The sequence below is a fragment of the Cetorhinus maximus genome, chromosome 23 (genome assembly GCF_964194155.1).
Source record: "Cetorhinus maximus chromosome 23, sCetMax3.hap1.1, whole genome shotgun sequence".
In the NCBI taxonomy this organism is placed as follows: Eukaryota; Metazoa; Chordata; class Chondrichthyes; order Lamniformes; family Cetorhinidae; genus Cetorhinus; species Cetorhinus maximus.
In genome coordinates this window covers 54,828,614-54,850,574 of record NC_135901.1, presented here as the reverse complement: position 1 = coordinate 54,850,574, position 21,961 = coordinate 54,828,614, and the positions used below count along the sequence as shown (strand labels likewise).

General features: G+C 43.6%; 1 protein-coding gene and 2 non-coding genes across 3 annotated transcripts in view; 1 reads left to right on the top strand and 2 right to left on the bottom strand.

Moving 5' to 3' along the window:
• The window catches only part of LOC144698056 (uncharacterized), a 136,661-nt gene that overhangs the window by 110,925 nt on the left and 3,775 nt on the right, over positions 1-21,961 (top strand). The gene's annotated exons all lie outside the window — the stretch shown is intronic.
• Positions 1,697-1,770, bottom strand: trnan-guu (transfer RNA asparagine (anticodon GUU)). Its single transcript has one exon. It is a non-coding gene; the product is annotated as a tRNA-Asn (tRNA).
• trnae-uuc (transfer RNA glutamic acid (anticodon UUC)) lies at positions 7,231-7,302 on the bottom strand. The gene has a single exon. It is a non-coding gene; the product is annotated as a tRNA-Glu (tRNA).

Here is a 21,961-nt window from a genome sequence, read left to right as displayed (position 1 = left end):
TGAACTATATTAGCTTATCACAGCTCTGCTTTCTTCACATTGAAATCCAGTGTGAAAATATGAGAATTTTCAAAGCTGAACAACGTAGACAAGACTGGAAGGGAAGTGTGATTGTGGATAATCTGCACTGTGCACATTCCTGCAATCAGTACTTGGGTGAATCAGGAAGATCCTGGTGTCTCTGTACGCTGCTATCTGTAAACCGATCACGTTTTGTTTTACGTTCCCACCAGCTGACTGCGTTTGCATCAAGCAGCTAATTGACCTGGACGGGCAGAAAGAGTTGGAGGCGAATATCTGTTCTGCACAAGTTTCACAGCTAATTCAACAATCCCGCCTTTTCTCCACAGCCATTTATATTTTATTGTCTCTCAGTATTAATGTTGAAGTGAAACACCACACAGACCTGTTTTAACTGTGAGCTGCCACTTTTTCGACCAATCGGGCAATTTTAGCAGCAGTGGAAGTGGTATTTGAAACCAAGCTTCATTTTTACAGCCCATCGCCTTGCCTAGCATTACTACTCAAATAGAACAGAAGCAAAGCAGCAACAATACGTCATAAGGCCCCACAAGCCTCCTCTGTCACTTTATAAGATCATGGCGGATCTCCAGCCTCAACACCAATTTCCCACCCAATCCCGATCGCCCTTCATTCCCTTAGAGTCCAAAAATCAGGAGAATTTTTGGATGTTTTTTCTTCCATTGATCCGAGAGTTCTGTGGACACCTGGTTGAAATCAGCAATAATAAGAAGCACAGTCGGTAAGATTGGAACTTTCCTGGGGAATCTCCAGTGGATTTTAGAAGCATCGTTTTCACCACTGGGACACGATGATTGACCAAGGCCCCAGTGCTTTCCACTCAATCATCAATAACATAATTCACAGCTTCCGCTTCTCCGCTGTACCTCCTTCCAAACATTGGGATCCATTTTCCTCAGGATTTGTTCCTGGATTCAATATTTAGCTGCTTTGTGACCTCATTTTAAAAACAGATTCGCTTCAATATCCAACACAAATTGAATTGCAAACCTGAAGGACAATCAGTGGAAAACAAGTCACCCGGTAACACAAATCCCATGGTGCTCATTTTCAGATTCACAACAATCAGCTTTTCAATAAAATGAAGGAATTTGACAGTAAAACGATTGAGAAAGTTGGTGTGACTTTTATTTGTGACTCACTCACTCGGGTAATCTGTAAATGCTGCTCCCAGGTTTTATGACCGGGATATAATGTACCTGTGTTTTCCTGAGCCTGTGCTCGGTGTATTGGGAGGTTTGGCCCGGGTTGGAGTATCTTGTGTTCCGGGGATGGGCAGTAACCCGCTGATTGAAGCTGCAGTCGCCGCTTTCTGCTGGCAGAGGGTGATTGGAGAGTGCGGGGCCGGAATATTGCTGCTTTTCTGCTTTTCCCTGTCTCACTCACTGTGGAGCTGAGGAAGAAAGAACAATTGATGGGTTTGTTTGAATCCAATAACTTCATAAATTTCCAGTGTGTTGGATATCAGTGCATGGTAGGTCTAAATGTTTTCTCATTATATTTGAAATGAATATTCGAAAAAAAGCCGCTTAGCTGGGAGCTCACTGGATAACATTGGAGCCGGCAACATTTCCGGGGTCTTGACATTCAGCTCAAGTAGCCAATGACAACAGGGAACTGAGTGACAATTAATGCTGAAAAAAAAGGGAAATTTCGTCCCTGGGTGGTCTCGAACCACCAACTTTTCGGTTAACAGCCGAACGCGCTAACCAATTGAGCCACAGAGACCGATGCCACCTCTAACAATGGTGTCATCGAGTTAAAGTTTCAGATTGCTGCTACAGGAATGACAATTGTTCTCTATCAGTTTTACTCTTCCAAAATAAAGGGCGGAACATTCATTGTGGATACATGGAAACAGTCTGATCCCACCCACTGCAGACACACCCATGTCACCGGGAACCAGCTCTCCTACAACCGGTGCCGTCTCCCTTCGAGTCTTTCGCTGTCTTGTCTGTTACCAAGTATTCTGATTGTCCTGAAGCCGATGTTAGGTTTGACTTCCTGATGTGCAGTAACGAGAATCATTTCAATGTCTCAGATCAGTTAATTTCACTGATAACATCAGAGTCAATGTTCCAACGTCTTAAAGAAGGGAAAGGTGCTTTGACTGTCTCTGGTCAGTGGGACAATTCACTCTTCATTCTCCTCTGATTCCGGTTCCCAAAGAATATCTGAAGGTTCACAAAGCTGGAGGCTGAGATTTCTATTTTGGTTCCTTCTCCATTTTCCCACCTGCCAACTGACAATATATTCCAAAATTTATGAAGTTATTAGATTCAAACAAACCCATCAATTGTTCTTTTTTCCTCCACTCCACAGTGAGTGAGACAAGGAAAAGCAGCAAAGCAGCAATATTCCGGCCCCGCACTCTCCAATCACCCGCTGCCAACAGAAAGCGGCGACTGCAGCTTCAATCCTCCGCCTTGCATCATGTCCAGGGATGAGGAAATTCTGTTTTGTGGATATTTTATGGAGACCGTGATTGTCCTCTGTGGAGCAAAGAAGGTTAAACGGAGATTTCTCGGAGCTGCTCAAAATGATGGGGGTGGGGGCAACGGGGACGTGCGGTTTGATAGAGCAGATGGGGAGAAACTGTTTCCACTGACGGGGGTCAGTAACCAGAGGACTAGGATTTAAGATAATTAAAGAAGGACAGACTTGCATTTTAATAGCGCTATTCCAGACCAGTGGATGTCTCAAACCACTTTCCAGCCAATTAAGTAATTTTTGAAATAAAAACAGACAATGTTGGAAAAACTTAGCAGGTTTCTCTCTCAGAAGATGCTGTCAGGCCTGCTGAGTTTTTCCTGTATTTTCTGTTTTCCTTTCCAGATTTCCGCAGTTTTGCTTTAATTGAAGTGCAGTCATTGTTGTAATGTAGGAAACACGGCAGCCAATCACCGCTCAGGAAACAGTCAAAACCAGGCACGTCACAATGAGCAGACCGTGTGTTCTTGGTTGAGGGTTAAACACTGACCAGGTCACGTGGCTGCAACGTGAACCCACAAATTCTGATTATGGCTCTGCCCAGTTTTAAACCGGAGAACGTTTCATGTGTTAGGCAAGCATGAAAATCACTGCACCACAGAAACAGGAAACAGCACAAAGGCTCAATGGGCTTCACTAAAATGTTAAGCGGTGACGTCATGCAGCAGCACTTTGGGTCTTTGTTTTGAAAAAATGGAATTCAGCTGTTCTCATTAGGAATGCTGGAGACAGACTGATCAACAATGTCATCATCAAATGGCACAGCTCTACAAGAGGTCTTTCGGACAATCAATCAATGTCAGTTTTGTTCAACGGGCTTTCTTGTTCATCTCAATTTATTTGTCTCTTTCCATAACCCTGATCTTTTTCTCCCTTTCAAGTCATTGCCAATTCCCTTTTGAAAACTCTGCGTTAAGAAAAAACAATATTGGAAGAGGCGCAGGGCCTTCTGCTGTGTCCATGCACAATGTATGAAAGTTAAGAAAGTTTTCGTAACCCAATGACATGAAGAGTTGGATTCTGAAACCTTTGACAAGTTTTCAAATTTTTTGAAATCGTTGATGTCAAATCAAATTATCAAAAAATATTTACCCTGACCAAACATCTCCTCATTTTTCTCAGTCAATATATACAATCTCATTACCTATTACCAACATTTCATTGAGTAAACACGCAGAGTCACAAAGGAAAAAAGAAACATCATTTGAAACATCGAAATAATGAAACATTGAAAAAACAAGTTAGCAGTGGAGATGATTTCTGTTTGTTACAAAGTGCAGGATGATCTGATTAACTGGCGGAGCTGGTTCAAGTTTCCCAATGACTTCCCCCTTCTCCTTTCCGTCTGTTCATTTCGTTGCAATACCAGTGAAGGAAATTATGACTAGCACTTTGTCACGTGATAGCGTGATTTAGTGGTCTAAGGCGCTGGATTAGGGCTCCAGTTTCTACAGAAACGTAGGTTCGAATCCCACCGTCGCCAAACGTTCAAGTTACCTTCCTTTTAGGATCTGCAGCTGTCCCATTTGAACCAACAGATCGCAACTCACATTAAACCCAGCGGACTGTGCGGTGTTTTACTTTAATCGGGAGAATGAGGAGAGACAATATAAATATGAGTTGCTGTCTGAAAAAGGCGGGGTGTGGAATTGCAGTCGGAGAGTTGCTCTTCCAGAGAGTCGGCATGTGAACAATATGCTGAATGACCGTCTGATGTAGCCGTCTATGATTTTATACAAACTACATTCATGCAAATCTGGGGCTTGGATTCACGACTGAGTTGTTAAGGCGACAGGTTTTGAATCTAATGGGGTCTCCACAGGTGGGCTGGAATCCTGACAACTACTCTTCTTATCATTCCTGAATTTTAGAATGTGCCTGCACAATTAAATGTCGATTAAGTTGAAGAAAAAACATCCAAAGACCCCAAAGTTCTCTAATTTCCATTCGTCTCCAAGCGTTCACAAAAGTTACAGCTAGAAATGGAACAAAAACAGAGCCAGGTTGGTGTCAGGCTTGCTTTCTAGATGTCTGCCTCTCCTTAGAGACAAATCCTTGTCCTCTGTCACTCTCGGTGTATATGCCTGTGTGTGTTCCTGTGTGTGTGCCAATGCGGTTCAGTTCCCCATTTCACCATCCAAACATTATTCACGTTAGCTGTATGGCTTCATATTAAGGTGGTACAGAGAATAAAAAGAGCAGTTTTAAAATATACAAGAGGAGTTTTCTTTCATTTTTTTGAATGAAGACTTTTCAGCTTCTGGGGGTCAGTTTGGTACAAAGTGGAGGATGATCGAAATTGTCACTGAGCAACATTTAAACAGACAGACACAGAGTCCTTATAGTTGAATGGCTAAGGCAATGGACACATCGAGAGAATGAACTTTTAAATACAAATAGTCCAAACTGAAATCACTCGGACATTAAGAACTGTTTCTACTGCTGTCGGGTGTCGGAAGGAACAGGAAAATAAAAGTTGATTCACAAATGTTCCAGGAACAGATAGGATATAATCACCAGGAAAGGCTGAACAGCCTGAAACTCTTTTCTCTAGAAAAGAGAAGGCTGAGAGATGACCTGATAGAAATGGGATGCTTTGTCCCTGTTTCGTCAGGGATTCGAGTTGAAATTTATTCACTCCGCTGCAGATTTACATCTGCTGAATCTGCATCAAGCAAACCATGAAATGCTTAGGGAGATAGAAAGAAAGATTCGACATAGAGATGGATTTCTTAAGATCGAATATTCTCATCTACTACATCAGCAATTTTATCAAACTCTCTCTGCTTTTAGATTACAACAGTGACTACATTTCAAAAAGATTTCATTAGCTCTAAAGGGCCTCCCGTTGTCCTGAGTTGGTGAAAGGCTCTGTTTAAATGTAAGTCTTTATTTCTCTCTTTCTGTCTGTCAATCTAAGTTAAGAATCATGTGGAATGGTGAAGTGTATCTGTTCCTTTCAGTGTCTAATCCACTCTCTGTCTCTACCTGTCCCTCTTTTTCCCTGTATACCTGTCTCGCCCTCTTTTGCTCTCTCAGTCTCTGTCTGTGTCTCTATCTCTGTTCACTTTTGTGCTCTTTGTTCCCTCCATTCACTCGCTGTCTGTGCGCAACCAAGATTCACTGGATTGATTCCTGAGTGACAGTGAACATGCTGAGAGGCTGTTTTCCCCTGTCTGGAGCATCTAGAACTGAGCTCACATTCTCTGGATAATGTGTCAGCCATTTAGGACTGAGGTGAGGAGATATTTCTTCACTCAAAGGCTTGTGAACCTTTGGAATTCTGTAGCCTGGAGCTCTGTGGATCCTCAGTCGATGAGAATATTGAAGGCTGAGATTGATAAATGTTTGGACTTTAAGTGAATGAAGGGCTATCGGGATCGGATGGAAAATTGGTGCTGAGTTTGGGGATCTGACATGAACTTATTAAGTGGTAGCGGAGGCTCGAGGGGGCTTATGGACAATTCCTGTTCCTTTTTCGATGTTTTTAATGTTCTGTTTCAGTGGAAACACCATTAAGGCGACGGAAAACAGCAGGTTGAGAGAGGGAGCCTCGCCGAATGGCCTCAGGCGCTGGATTCAGATTCTATTATTTGTGAAACCGCTGCCAAAGTTATAGGTGCTATAAATGCTCTCCTCTGACGACAAAGTGCCAGCTCAAAGTGAATGCGGGCGTGCATTGGGTTTTATTTTAACAGGGAGAAGGAGGAGAGGCAATACAAATATCAATTGCCTTTGTGAGAATGCACAGAAGTGGAAGTAGTTGAGTTGTTCTACCAGACAGCCAGCACGGAGAAGATGGGCCGAAAGCCCGCCTCTCTGCTGTAGCCATCTGAGATACCAACAACATGAACCTGTCCATAGGGTCAGTTGTCGTGGCCGAGTGGTGAAGGAGATGGAGTTCAAATCCATTGGGGTTTCCCCGCTGCTCATTATACCTCGTTTTAACTCTGTGTCTACAGGGTTAGTTATCGGTTAGATTCAATCAAATCCATCCAAGTACCAAAGCATCCAAGGGGATTTTCCTATTTCCGTTCATTCACGAAAACATTCACAAAACTTGTAGTCGTAGAGGAACAAAAACGGAGCCAGATTGGTGATATGTTTGCTTTCTGGGTGTTTGTCTCTCCTTAGAGACTAACCCTTGTCCTCTGCCACTCTCGGTGTATATGTCTGTATGTGTTCATCAATGTGTGTCAATGTCGTTCAGTTCCCGAGGGGGTGAGCACATTTTTACCATCACAAACTTTATTCACATTAGTTGTGCAGCTTCATATTAAAATGTTACAGAGAAAAATATCAGGATGGAAAATGCAGGAGGAGTTTGCAATGTTTGGAAGGAGGTGCAGCTAAGAAGTGGAAGATTAAGCGAGGAGTTTTCTTCTCACTTGACACGAGATTTGGGGCCAAATCTGGGAGATATTTGTGTCGATGTAAACAGTAAAATCTTCCCTATTACCGCTATATTTTCCCTTACACCATCCTCTCTATTGTCAGCGCTTTGCAGCCGATCACTGCCCTTCTCTCATTCCCTATCTTCACCTCTGTGTTTGTTCCTTTCCGGTTGTGACCGGATGACATTTCCAACTCTGATGCAAAACTCGAGCTTACACTGATTTCGGCAAATGTGATCTGCATTTCTCTCAGGAAATTATCCAATCTCATTTCCACAGTTTGCACGAGGTCAGCAAATTATCATTCCCTGACCGGGAATCGAACCCAGGCCGCGGCGGTGAAAGCGCCGAATCCTGACCACTAGACCACCAGGGAAACTACACTGAATTTTTACAACCTGGTTTATCGATGCCACCTGTGCCTTTTATTTTTATTTCCGACCCCTTTCACCAGAGACATGTTTCAAATGAACAAAAGAACATGAGATAAAGGAGCAGGAGTCGACCATTCGGCCCCTCAAGCCTGCACTGCCATTCAATAAGATGATGGATGATCTGCCCAGGCCTCAACTCCTCTTTTGTGCCAGCTCCTCATAGCCCCCAACTCCCCGATATTTCAAAAATCTATCTACCTCCTCTTTAAATACTTTCAGTGATCTAGCCTCCACAACTCTCTGGGGTTGAGAATTCCAGACATTTACTACCCTCTGAGACAAGAAATTCCTTCGCATCTCAGTTTTAAATAAGTGTCCCCTTATTCTGTAACTATGTTCCCTAGATCGAGTGGAAACGCCTTCTCTACATGAACCTGTCAAGCCTCCTCAGAATCTTGTAGGTTTCAATAAGATCACCCCTCATTCTTCTAAACTCTAATGAATAAAGACTTAACCTGTTTTGCTGTTCTTCATCCCAAAAAGTAGCCTGTTGAATCTATTCTGAACTGCCTCCAATGCCAGTATATCCTTTCTTAAATACGGGGGCCAAAATTGTACACAGTACTCCAGATGCGGCCTCACCAACACCCTGCACAGCTGTAACAAGACTTCCAGATTTTTAAACTCCAACCACGAGCAAAACAGGCCAACATTCCATTTACCTTCTTAATGACTTGCTGCACCTGCATACTAACCTATTGTGTTTAATACACAAGAACACCCAGATCCCTCTGTGCTGCACTTTTTTGGAGTCTCTCTCCATTTAAATAATAGTCTGCCTTTTGATTCTTTCGTCCAAAGCGCATCACCTCACACTTTCCTACATTAAACTCCATCTGCCAAGTTTTTTGCCCACTCACTCAACCAATCTATACCCCCTTGCAGATTCCTTATGTCCTCATCACAAAATGCACTCCCACCTATTTTTGTATCGCCAGAAAATTTGGATACATTACACTCTGCCCCCTCCTCCATGTTATTAATATAGATAGTAAATCATTGAAGCCCTAGGATTGATCCTTGTGGCACTCCACTAGTTAGGTCTTTTCAATATGAAAATTCCAGGCTCTCTGCCTTCTGTGTGTTAAATTGGGCTCTTTACATTGCAGGGTTTGTGTAGGGTAATAGGGATCACGGTCTCTCACACACGGAAAGTTTCCACGCTACATTGCAGGGTTTGTGTAGGGTAATAGGGATCACGGTCTCTCTCACACGAAAAGTTTCCCCGCTACATTGCAGGGTTTGTGTAGGGTAATAAGGATCACGGTCTCTCACACACGGAAAGTTTCCCCGCTACATTGCAGGGTTTGTGTAGGGTAATAGGGATCACGGTCTCTCACACACGGAAAGTTTCCCTGCTACATTGCAGGGTTTGTGTAGGGTAATAGGGATCACGGTCACTCACGCATGGAAAGTTCCCCTCTCGAAAGCGGTAGAAGCATTAACAGAATTAAGTGTGAGGAATGTTCCCGTTTGTTGTTAAATAGTAACCTGATGCATCATCTCAAAGCAAAGTGACATTTATACTTCTCCAGGTTTAGAATGATATTCTGAAAAATGCATGGCTCGGAAAAAAGAGGGAAAGATGGGGGCGGATTTGCTGTAAGGTTGTTCGCACATGTGTGAGGTGTTGACTGAGCTGCTGATGTGCTCTGTCATCTGATGATTCTAATGTTAGATCAATTTCTCTGCCGCATGGCTAAGGTTTTCCGCCGAATTATACTTCCACAAAACAAGGTCCTGCAGTGCAATAAGACAGCACAGTTTGATATTCTGCAAGGAGCTGCATGTTGCTTTCGTAGCCTAGCAGTTATCACATTTCCTTTACACGAGGAAGATTCTCTGGTTGGAAACTCACATTAGAACTGGCAACATTTGTGGAAAACTTTCCTGCCGCCATTGACAACCCGGATCCCTATGACAATGAGTGTTGATGAGGAAAAAAAACATCGGAAATTTCGTCCCTGAGTGGTTCTGAACCCCCAAACTTTCAGTTGGAAGAACACGCTAATCAATTCTGCTGCAGGAACTGATACAACTTCTTGTCTTCCTTGTACAAGCACAGCCAAGTCTCTTTGCACATCAACACACAACTTTCTCACCTTTTGAAACGTGTTCTGATTTGTTGCTTTTTAAAAATTACTTTTACGACCAGAAGAGAGAAGTAAAAAGTGATGGGGTTTATACTGTTCAAGTGGGGCAGGGTGGGGAGGGGGCGGGGAGGGTTGAGCAGGTGAAGCTGGGTAGAAGGTCAGCGAGAGGTGGGAGCTAAGGAGAGACTGACAAACGTATCATGGACACAAGAAAAAGGGAGTGTTAATGGCAGTGGTGAGGGCTGAAGAAGGTGCTGATAGTTGCATAAAAGTACGGAAGCAGAATGTGTGAATAGCAGAACAAGGGTCAGCACTCTGTGAAAGAACAACATGGAACGAGAAACAGATGGCACTTTTGGAGTTGGGGTGGGGTGGGAGGAGAGGGAGGTAGTTGGGAAAAAAGGATTAAAAAGGGGATAAAAAGGGGGATGAAATAATGAATAAATGAATACAAAATAAGTAAATAAAATACATTTTTATAAAGGGATTTTAAAAAGTGTGAAAATGGAAGAGAGAGTTCATGGTCTGAAGTTGTTCAACTCAATGTTAAGTCCAGAAGGCTGCAAAGTGCCTTAGCGGAAGATGAGGTGCTGTTCCTCCAGTTTGCGTTGGGCTTCATTGGAACAATACAGCAGGCCAAGGACAGACATGTGGGCATGAGAGCAGGATGGGGTGTTGAAATGGTAACCAACAGGAAGGCCTGGGTCATGCTTGCGGACGGATTGAAGGTGTTCTGCAAAGTGGTCACCCAGTCTGCGTTTGGTCTCCTCAATGTAATAGTTGCAGATGTACAACTTCCTATTTCCAAAACCCACCAACTTAATCAATGCGGCTCCTCTGAAACTTTCAATGCAAATATTGATCCTTTATAAGGTGCCATTCCCAGAACTATACACAGTCCTCCAGTTGTGACCTAAACAGGGCTTTGTATAGCTGTAGCAAAGCTTTCCCTCTCTTCTATAACAGCCTCTGCAACAGGTTGTACAGCAGAGGAATACGATTGTATATATCGACTGAGAAAATGAGGAAATGCTTGATCGGAATAAATTTCGTTAAAAAATTAAATCCAAATCAACAGTTTAAGTACTTTTTTTGTTCAAAAACTATGTAATAATCATAAGTGCAATTCTTGGTGTCATTGGGTGAAGGAAACGTTGGTAACCCTGCAGAATTTAACAGACTGGGCACGATAGAACCTCCTTCTCATCTTTCAATATCATTTTTATTAAATCAGTATTTTCAAAGTGAAATTGGAGAATGAGTTGAGAGGGGGAAATCGGGGTTATGCAGAGAAGTAAGGAAAATCGGATGAATGAGGAGGCTCTTTGTAAAAAGCTTAGGCATAGAAAGGATGAGTGGGAGGATCTCTTACTGCGCTGTGCCATTTGATGATGACATTGTTGATCAGTCTGTCTCCAGCATTCCTAATGAGAACAGCCGAATTCCATTTCTTCAAAACAAAGACCCAAAGTGCTGCTGCATGACGTCACCGCTTAACATTCCAGCCAGGTGCCTGCGCAGTTCAGAGGAGACAAGGAACATCCCAGATTTATCTGTAACTCAGGAAATTGAAGCGAGGGAAACTCAAGAAAATTACAATCACCAGGGAAGTGATACCGAGTATATTGTTGGAGGTGCGGGTTCACAAACCCTCGGGTCCTGATGGGCTTTATCGTAGCATCTTAAAAGAAGTGACGAGTGAGATATTTGATGTATTCGTTCTAATTTTGCTAATTCCCTATATTTGGGCAAGATTCCATGAGATTGGAAAACAAAAAAATGTAATACGTTGGCTCAAAAAGTGAGAGAAACAGGAAACACGAAACTGCAGGGCAGTCAGTTTAACATCTGTCAGAAGAAAAATGTTTGGTGCTATTTTTAGTGGCGTTATGGCAGGACACATTAAAAAATCCAAGGTAATCAGGCAGAGTCAACATGGTTTTGTTAAAGGAAAATCGTCTTTGACCAATTTGTTAGAGTTCTTTGAACTAGCATATATTATGGATAATGGAGAACTGCTGGATGTGCTGTACTTAGGTTTCCAGAAGGCATTTGATAAAGTGACACATCAAGTGTTTTTTGTGGAAAGTAAAAGTTCATAGTGGAGGGGGTAACAGATTGGAATGGATAGAAGATTGGCTAGCTAACAGGAAGCAGAGATTAAGAAAAATGGCTCACTTTCTGGTTGGCAGGATCAGTGGTATGTCACAGGGATCAGTGCTGGGGCCTCGGCTTTTTACAATGTGTATAAATGAGTTGGATGAATGGCCCAAGGAATGGTTGCTAAATATGCTGACGACAGAAAGATAGTTGGAAAAGTAATTTATGGAGTTGACATAAGGACCTGAAAAGGGACAGAGATAGATTAAGTGAATGGATAAAGATCTGGTAAATGGAATATAATGTGGGCAAATGTGAAATTGTCCATTTTGGCAGGAACAATGAAAAAGCGTATTATCTAAATGGTGAAAGATTGCCGGGCTCTAAGATGTAATGGTTAGCATGCAAACATAGCAAATAATTAGGAAAGCTAATAGAATGGTATTGTCGCTGGACTAATAGTCAAGGGAGCCAGGGTAACACTGCGGGTTCGAAACCCAAACAGCCCTTCTCTTCCTCTTTCATTCCCACACTCTGCCTCTGTGTTTGTCCTCGACTGTGATATTTCCACTGTAATTGGTGAAACGAGTGTGGATTGCTGTAAAAACCCATCTGGTTCACTAATGCCCTTTAGGGAAGGAAATCTTACCTCGTTTGGCCACACGTGACTCCAGGCTCACAGCACTGTGGTTGACTCTAAACATACCCCTGAAATGACCACTCAATTGTAACAAAGACACATAAAAGGAATGAACGGACTACCCAGTATTTGACCAAGGTACTGGAAGCGACAATGGCAATCTCAGCCCTGTCGACCCTGCATAGTACTCCTTACCAACATCTGCCTAACAGACTGGTCAAGCAAACAGCCTGACATTTGGAATCGTACCTTACAGATAATGCCTCAGACACCATCATCTCTGGGTATATCCTGTCCCACCGAGGACAGGCCCAGCAGAGGTGGCGGCACAGTCGGATGGGAATTGCCCTGGGAGTCCTCAATATTGTTTCTGGACCCCATGAAGTCTCCTGGAAACAGGTCAAATGTGGGCAAGGAAAGCCTCGTGTTGATTACCACGTATCATCTTCCCTCGGCTGATGAATCAGTGCTCCTCCATGTTGAACACCACTTGGAGGTGGCAAGGGCGCACAATGTATTCTGGGTGGGAGACTTCAATGTCCATCGCCAAGCATGGCTCGGTAGTGCCACTACTGACCTAGCTGGCTTAGTCCTAAATAACATAGCTGCTAGACTGGGTCTACAGCAAGTGATGTGGGAAAAACATACTTGACCTCATCCTCATCAACCTGCCTGCCTCAGATGCATCTGTCCATAACAGTATTGACAGGGGTGACTGCTGCACAGTCATTACGGAGACAAAGTCCCGTCTTCACATTAACAATGTCCTCCATCGTGTTGTGTGGCACTACCACCATGCTAAATGGGATAGATTTCGAATAGATCTAGACTGGGCATCCATGAGACACTGTGGGCCATCAGTAACAGCAGCATTATACTTGAACATAATCTGTAACCTCATGACCCTGCATATCCCCCATTGTACCATCCCCAGCAAGCCAGGGCATCAACCCTGATTCAGTGAAGAGTGCAGGAGGGCATGTCAGGAGCAGGACCAGGAATACCTAAACATTGGGTGTCAACCTGGTGAAGATACAACAAAGGGCTACTTGCATGCCAAACAGCATAAGCAGAAAATGATGGACAGGGCTAAGTGATCCCACAACCAATGAATCGGATCTAAGCTCTGCAATCCTGTGACATTCAGTCGAGAATGGTGGTGGACAATTAAACGACTCACTGGAGATGGAGGTTCCACAAATGTCCCCAAACTCAATGATGGGGGAGCCCAGTACATCAGTGCAAAAGATAAAGCATTTGCTACAATCTTCAGCCAGAAGTGCCGAGTGGATAGTCCATCTCGGCATCCCCCAGAGGTCCCCAGTATCACAGATGCCAGTCTTCAGCCAATTCGATTCACCCCACATGATATAAAGAAGCGACTGAAGGCACTGGGTACTTCAAAGGCTATGGACCCTGACAATATTCTGGCAATAGTACTGAAAACTTGTTCTCCAGAACTTACCGCGCCCTTAGCCAAGCTGTTCCAGTACAGCTATAACACTGGCATCTATCCGGCTATGTGGAAAATTGCCCAGGTATGTCCTGTACACAAAAAGCAGGACAAATCTAATTCAGCCAATTACCGCCCCATCAGTCTACTTTCTGCCATCAGTAAAGTAATGGAAGGGGTCACTGACAATGCTATCAAGCAGCACTTACTTAGCAATAACCTGCTCACTGATGCCCGGTTTCGGTTCCGTCAGGGCCACTCAGCTCCTGATCTCATTACAGCCTTAGTTCAAACATGGACAAAAGAGCTGAACTCCAGAGGTGAGGTGAGAGTGACTGCCCTTGACATCAATGCAACATTTGGCCGAGTGTGGCATCAAGGAACCCTAGCAATACTGGAGTCAATGGGAATCAGGGGGGAATACTCTCCACTGGTTGGAGTCATGACAGGAAAAAAGGAAGATCGTTGTGCTTGTTCGAGGTCAGTCATCTCAGCTCCAGGACATCACTGCAGGAGTTCCTCAGGGTAGTGTCCTCAGCCCAACTATCTTCAGCAACTCCATCAATGACTTTCCGCCCATCATAAGGTCAGAAGTGGGGATGTTCGCTGATGATTGCACAATGTTTAGCACCATTCGCGACTCCTCAGATACTGAAGCAGTCTATGTCCAAATGCAGCAAGGCCTGGATAGTATCCAGGCTTGGGATGACAAGAGGCAGATAACATTCGTGCCACACAAGTATCAGACAATGACCATCTCCATGAAGAGAGAATCCATTCATCGCCCCTTGATGTTCAAGGCATTACCATCACTGAATCCCCCAGTGTCAATATCCTCGTTGTTACCATTGACCAGAAACTGAACTGGACTAGCCATATAAATACTGTGGCTACAAGAACAGGTCAGGGGCTAGGAATCATGCGATGCGTAACTCATCTCCTGACTCTCCCAAAGCCATCTACAAGGCACAAGTCAGGTGTGTGATGGAATACTCTCCACTTGCCTTGCTGAGTGCAGCACCCACAACACTCAAGGAGCTTGACACCATCCAGGACAAAGCAGCCCAATTGATTGGCACCCCATCCACAAACATTCACACCCTACACCACCGACGCACCGTAGCAGCGTTGTAGATGCACTGCAGGAATTCACCAAGGCTCCTTAGGCAGCACCTTCCAAACCCACGACCGTAACCATCTATAAAGACAGGGGCAGCAGGTAGATGGGAACGCCAACGCCTGGAAGTTCTCCTCCAAGTCACTCACCATCCTGACTTGCAAATATATTGCCATTCCTTCACTGTCGCTGGGTCAAAATCCTGGAACTCCTTTTCTAACAGCACTGTGGTTGTACCTACACTACACGGACTGCAGCGGTTTAAGAAGGCAGTTCACCACTACCTTCTCAAGGACAACTAGGGATGGGCAATAAATGCTGGCCTAGCCAGCGATGCCCACATCCCGAGAATGGATAAAACAAAGAAAAATATCAGCATGAAAGATATAATAAGAGATTGGCCCTTTCTATGTATATCCTACAACAACAACTTATATTTATAAAGCGCCTTTAACCAAATGAAACGTCACAAGGCGTTCCCCAGGAGCATTATATAACAAAGTGTGACACTGAGTCACATATTCAGTAAGATGAATAAAAGCTCGGTCAAAGGGGGAGACTTTAAGAACTGCCTTAAAGTAGGAAAGTATCGACTTCATGTTCCAGCTAACAGAAATGGTGCTTCTCATTAGTGAAGAAGTCACCTGTGTTCAAGTTTAACAAGACATTTAGTCGGAGAAAGTTTTCTCTGGTGAAGAGATCGGGAATGAAAAAAAAGCCAAATGTCCAGTTTATTGGTAGTTTCCCTGATGACAACTGACCAGGAATCGGCGCTTCCATTGGACCAACAGCGAATAGGGTGGAGGGTTTTGGAAATTGAAAGTTACACATGAGCAGCTTGTGGGACTATTTCACCTCACTGTCAATTTCATGTTCCAGCTCACAGATACCGTTATTTTCATTGGCTGAAGAAGTCGTTTGTGTTGAACATAAACAGGCAGTTTTGTGGTTTAAGAGATTTGAGATGGAACAAAAAGATGCAAAAGCAGCATAGATAAGCCAGCTAGAGAAATGATTTGGTCGCTTCCCTAGTGGTCTAGTGGTTAGAATTTAGCGCTGTCACTGCTGCGGCCTGGGTTCGATTCCCGGTCAAAGAATGAAGGTTTGTGGATTTTGAGAAATTGTTTAAGCAAGTATTGATAACTTATTGATTGAAAATATTTAGCAGCTCTGCCAGAAGCAGAAGAGTGAGAGTATCGCCTCGGAGCTGGAAAAATCACACTTGGAACAAGTGGAGAACACAGAGGCGGAGTGAGGGAATGGCTGAAGAGTAGGGCTGGTTGTAAAGCACTGACCAGAGATGTTGGTGCGAGGCAAAATATGGGTGGGAGAAGGACAAATGTTGCTCCCTACTGATTGTACCGTGACAACTATCACTCCTGATCAATCACCCTGCTCTTTGAAAGCAGCACGAATGGCCTCTTTCTTTTCTCTAACTTATTATAATTTTATGTTTCCCAACCGCACGGGTCATTCTGCCATTCATTAACCCACTCGAGCGAGATGTACTTTCTTACCTTGTATTCGGCTCTTAACAAACCAAAACACGGAGAAAATTCAGCGAATTTTCTTGTCATTTCCAGGACCAGGTTTGTCACGAGACTAATTGAACGACACATGAATGGTGCCAATTCTTCACTGGAGCGCACGACGTCCAAAGAGCACTGTTACCATCAGCCTCTTATGTACCTTCTTGCAGTGCATCTGCTGAACAATATAAGCTTATCATAGCTCTGCTTTCTTCACATTGAAAACCAGTGTGAAAATATGAACAATTTCAAAGCTGAACAATGTACTGGAACGTGCTCGTACAACGTACAAACGGACTAGAAGGCGAGTGTGACTGTGGATAATAGGCACTGTGGACATTCCTGTAATCAGAATCTGGGGGGATCAGGAAGATGAGATCCTGGTGTCTCTTTACCCTGCAAGATTGTCCGCAAACTTATCGCCTTGCATCTTATTTTCCCACGAACTGACTCTGTCTGTATCCAGCAGCTAATTGACCTGGGAGCTGGACACGAGACAGGGACAGAAGCAGAAAGAGATGGGACATGAAAGTGCTTTGAATTTGATGTCTGCCAGTTGCTTTCAATGGTGAATGCCTGCCTTGCAGCGATTAGTTGGAGTTTTTTTCCCCTTTTTGAAAGAAGCAAGATTTTAAAAGTCCCACAGCGCCCAGCGTAGGGCTCAAACCAATGACCCTGAGATTAAGAGTCACGTGTTTTACCGACTGAGCTAGCTGGGCAAGTGATCAAGGTCCACTTCAGATCCCAACACACATGGAGACACTTGTTGCTTTCAACCTGATACCTCAGCTTGTTCGAATATCAAAGTGTGTAAGTTAATCACCCTACAAAAGCCCCAAGGTTGCAATGCATTCCTCTCAATCATTAATAACATCATTCACATCTTCCACTTCTTAGCTGCACCTCCTTCCAAACATTGTGATCTATTTTCCTCAGGATTTGTTCCTGGATTTAATATTTATCTGTTTTATGAACTCATTTTGAAATCAGATTATCTTCAACATCCACACAAATTAAATTGCAAACCTGACGGACAAACAATGGAAAACAAGTAACTCAATCACACAAATCCCATGGTGCTCATTTTCAGATCTTCAACAGTCAGATTTTCAAAACAATGAAGGAATTTTACAGTGAAAAGACTTGGAAAGGTGGTGCGATTTTTATTTGTGACTCACTCACTCGGGAATTCTGTAAATGCTGCTCGGAGGTCCAGTGACCAGGATATAATTTACCTGCATTTTCCTGTGCCTGCACTCGGTGTAGTTGGAGGTTTGGCCCGGGTTGGAGTATCTTGCGTCCCAGGGATCGGCAGTAACCCGCTGATTGAAGCTGCAGTCGCCACTTTCTGCTGGCAGCGGGTGATTGAAGAGTGCGGGGCCGGAATATTGCTGCTTTTCCCTGTCTCACTCACGGTGGAGCTGAGGAGCAGGGAATCGTTGATGGGTTTGTCTGAAACCAATAATTTCTTACATTTCTACTGGGTTAGATGAAGGTACATAGTTCGTACAAATCTTTTCTCACTATATTTGACAGAAAAAATAATATTTTTCAAAAAGCTGTTTGTGTGGGAGCTCACTGGACAACAGTAGATCTGGAACCGTTTTGGGGATATTATCTTGTAGCCCACGTACCCAATGACAACCTGGAACTGCGTGACAATGAATGCTGATGGGGGGAAAACAGTAAAGTCTTCACTCCTGGATGGACTTGAATCACCAACCTTTCAGTTAACAAGAAAACACACTGACCAATTGTGCCTCAGAGACTTATACAAGTTCAGTCTACAAAGTATCCTAACCAGGATGTCAATGAGTCAAATCTTCAGATTGCTATTACACAGATAACTATCGCTCTCTATTCGTCTTGCACTTCCAAAATAAAAGTTGGGTCATTCATTGTGTACACATGGAAACAGTCAGATCCCACCCACTGCAGGCCCAACCATATCACCGGGAACCAGCTCTCCTACAACCGATGTCGTCTCCCTTCAAGCCTCTCGCTGTATTGTCTGTTTCCAAGTATTTTAACTGTCCCGAAGCCGATATTAGGTTTGGATTCCTGATGTGCAATAACGAGAATCATTTAAATGTCTCAGATCAGTTAATTTCACAGATAACATCAGAGTCAATTTTCCATCGTCTTAAAGAAGGGAAAGGTGCCTTGACTGTCTCTGGTCAGTCGGACTGTTCACCCTTCATTCTCTGATTCCATTCCGCAAAGCGGATTTTCATTTTCTCTTTGAGTTCCTTGACTACATCTGGCAGCATCTTTGATTTGAGAGGCATAATTTATAGTTCAGATGTAATGAAGTTCCGATGAAAGATTATAGACCTGAAATGAAAACTATGTTTATCTCTCCACAGAGGCTACCAGGTCTGCTGAGAATTCCAGTATTTTCTGTTTTTATTTCAGATGACCAGCATCTGCAATCTGTTGCTTTTCTTTACCTGATTAGTGAAACATATAAGATTCTGAGCGTACCTAGCAGGGCGGATGTTGAGAGGATGTTACCTCTTGTGGGAGAATCTAGAACTAGGGGTCATTGTTTAAAAATAAGCGGTCACCCATTTAAAACAGAGAGGCAAAGTTTTTTTTTTCTCAGAGAGTCATGAGTCTTTGGAACTCTCTTCCTGAAAAGACTATGGAAGCAGAGTCTTTGAATATTTTTAAGGCAGAGATGGATATATTCTTGGTAAGCAAGGGGGGTGATAGGTTATCGGGGGTAGACGGGGTACAGATTTCAGGTTACTGTCAGATCAGCCATGATCTTATTAATTGACGGAGCAGGCTTGAGGGGCCTAATGGTCTACTCCTGCTCGGTGTTCTTATGTAGTGTTAAGGATGTGGAACCCATTACCAGCAGATTTCGAGATCCATGTCTGAGCTGAAAACGTGCAGGTAAGCTCACATAGTAAACAGATTGTTCACCAGGTGGAAATGGAAAGGGATTCGCCCTATCATCCCAATTACTGACACAGCAACACAGTCTCGCTGGTGTTTTGACTGATGCAGTTGGTAAAGCGGAGTTATTTAAAATTCCCAGAAGGAAACCTTAAACATCTATCACAACCTATCATTTTAAGTGTTATGTTTGAGATGCGACCCTAAATTCAGGAATCAGCTCTCGAAGTTTTAAATTAAACAAAATGAAACATTTTATTAATTTACACGGATGAGAATGTATATACACATGGCTACAAATTATTACTCTCAGAACTTTTGAAAAATTCCCAAACTAATCTCCATTAAGGCAACAGCAACCCATAGACTTAACCAGACACCAGGCAAAGAATTTTCACTATACGAATTCAAAATGAGGTTCTTTTCATTTGTTCCTTGTGGAGTCAATTGGAGGCTTGCAGCTGCCTTTTGATCTCACGTTGCCTCTGTTCTGCACACCCAAAATGATTGTCTTGTTATACCTACCATTACTGATTGAATGCAAATTCTCATTTTCCCACCAGCCTCTTTGAACACCCCCTTTTAACAATGAAAGTCCTTTCATAATACCAATTTTATTAAAAAATATAAATATATTGCTTGGTAGCTACTAGGTAGGTGTCCATTTTCACCCTACTTCTTGAATGCTCTATTAAAAAATGCAAATGCACGTTATTCCTCTTACATCTCAAAACTAGCACACATCAAAGCACCCAGGCTAGCTGGCCTTAATCCAAATAACACAAACCCACAGACTAAGCCTCTATTTTAAAAGAAAATTATTTTCCAAAATATTATGTACATTAATAGCTTCATGACACCGGTGGGAGGCCATTCAGATACTTCACGTGAGCAAAGGGCATTATTCAGTTTGCCCACATGTTAACACTCCATCTTTAAAGGTTCAAAGGATTTGATCCACAATCAGAGGATTGCTACTGGCAAAGGACGGTTTAAAAGCCACCAACTCATCCCATCTGCTGAGATTCCGCTGAGTTCAGATCTAACTCCAGGGGTTTGTTCTGCTGGTCATTACACCCAGGAGAGAATTATGGTGGAGCCCAGAGCAATTTGGTCGTTGTATCAATTGATTGAACAATTTTATGCCTTGCCCCAATGGCATTCATCGTATCTGACTACAGGACATAGGCTGATATCCTTCATTTTCGCCCTTCAATGGCGGACTGGCCACCCAGCATTCACTGCGGGACAGAATGTGCCCTATTCTCACGACAGCAGTTCCTGGCACATGCGCATTGTTGTAGGTGCTTGGAGCGTGCGCTTTGCGGTTTGTTTCATGAGCATGCGCACTGCCGGTCTGTGACTGAAGCTGCTCAGTGCGGTTGAGAGAATGTCGAGTGGAGCAAATTAACAGAGTTAGTGGGAGTGTGAGGAGGAATGGAGCCAGCGCAGTGGAAAGAGAAGCTTTATAAAGACACAGTGCAGGTTGAAGACCCCAAGGTACGGGGTTTGCGGTTGCAGAGAACGGGCCGAAAAAGTCTGGATTTCTCCCTTCGTCAGGCCCGGGGTTACGGCCGCCATCTTTATAGGGAGGGGGGGGGTTGTGGGGGCAATGTGCAGAAGGGCGCATGCGCGGTCACTCTGGTCCAGGTGGCAGGAGGAGAAAATGTTGTGCATTTCTATCCTGGACTGACAGGGATGGATTTTGGAAACTCCTTTTACAGGAGGTTTGAAAGGGATGATTTACACACAGCAAACTCAAATCAAGAGAAATGTTTGTCTCTTCTCAATTTATGTCCTGGATTGAGAGTGATGGATTGTTGGTAAACTCCTTTTTCACAGAATTACTGAATCACACTGTGCTGAAGAGGCCCTTCGGCCCATCGAGTCTGCACCGACACATGAGAAACACCTGACCCACCTACCTAATCCCACTTACCAGTAATTGGCCCATAGCCTTGAATGTTATGATGTGCCAACTGCTCTTCCAGGTACCTTTTAAAGGAAGTGAGGCAACCCGCCTCCATCACCCTCCCAGGCAGCTCATTCCAGACCGTCACCACTCTCTGGGTAAAAAGGTTTTCCCTCACACCCCCCCTAAACCTCCTGCCCCTCACTTTGAACTTATGTCCCCTGGTGACTTACCCTTCAACTAAGGGGAACAGCTGCTCCCTATCCACCCTGTCCATGCCCTTCATAATCTTGTACACCTTGATCAGGTCGCCCCTCAGTCTTCTCTGCTCCAACGAAAACAACCCAAGTCTATCTAACCTCTCTTCATAAACTTAAATGTTTCATCCCAGGCAACATCCTGGTATATTAAATGGGAAGGATTTGCAGATTGGAAACAGAAACCAAACATCACATTAAAATCTGACAGAATGACTTGATTCATCGGAACTTGATATTATCGGCCTCTAAGGGTAAGCATTGAGTTCCAGGTCATTGCCACTCGCTGTGTAAAATTTTTTCCTCACATGCTCCCTGTAGATCTTGCCTCAAATCTTAAATCTGTAATCCCTTAAATCTGTAGTCCTGTAATCCTTTTACAATCAGACACTGTGAACAGCTTTTCTTTAACTATGTTATGTAAGCCAATTGTAAACTGGTACACCTCTATCAAATCTTCCCTCAATCTACTTTGTTCCACGGCGAACAACCCCAGTTTCTCCAAACTAACCATACAACTAACATCCCTCATCCCTCGACCCATTCTGGTAAATCTCCTCTGCCCCCTCTTGAGGACCCTCCACATCCTTCATAAT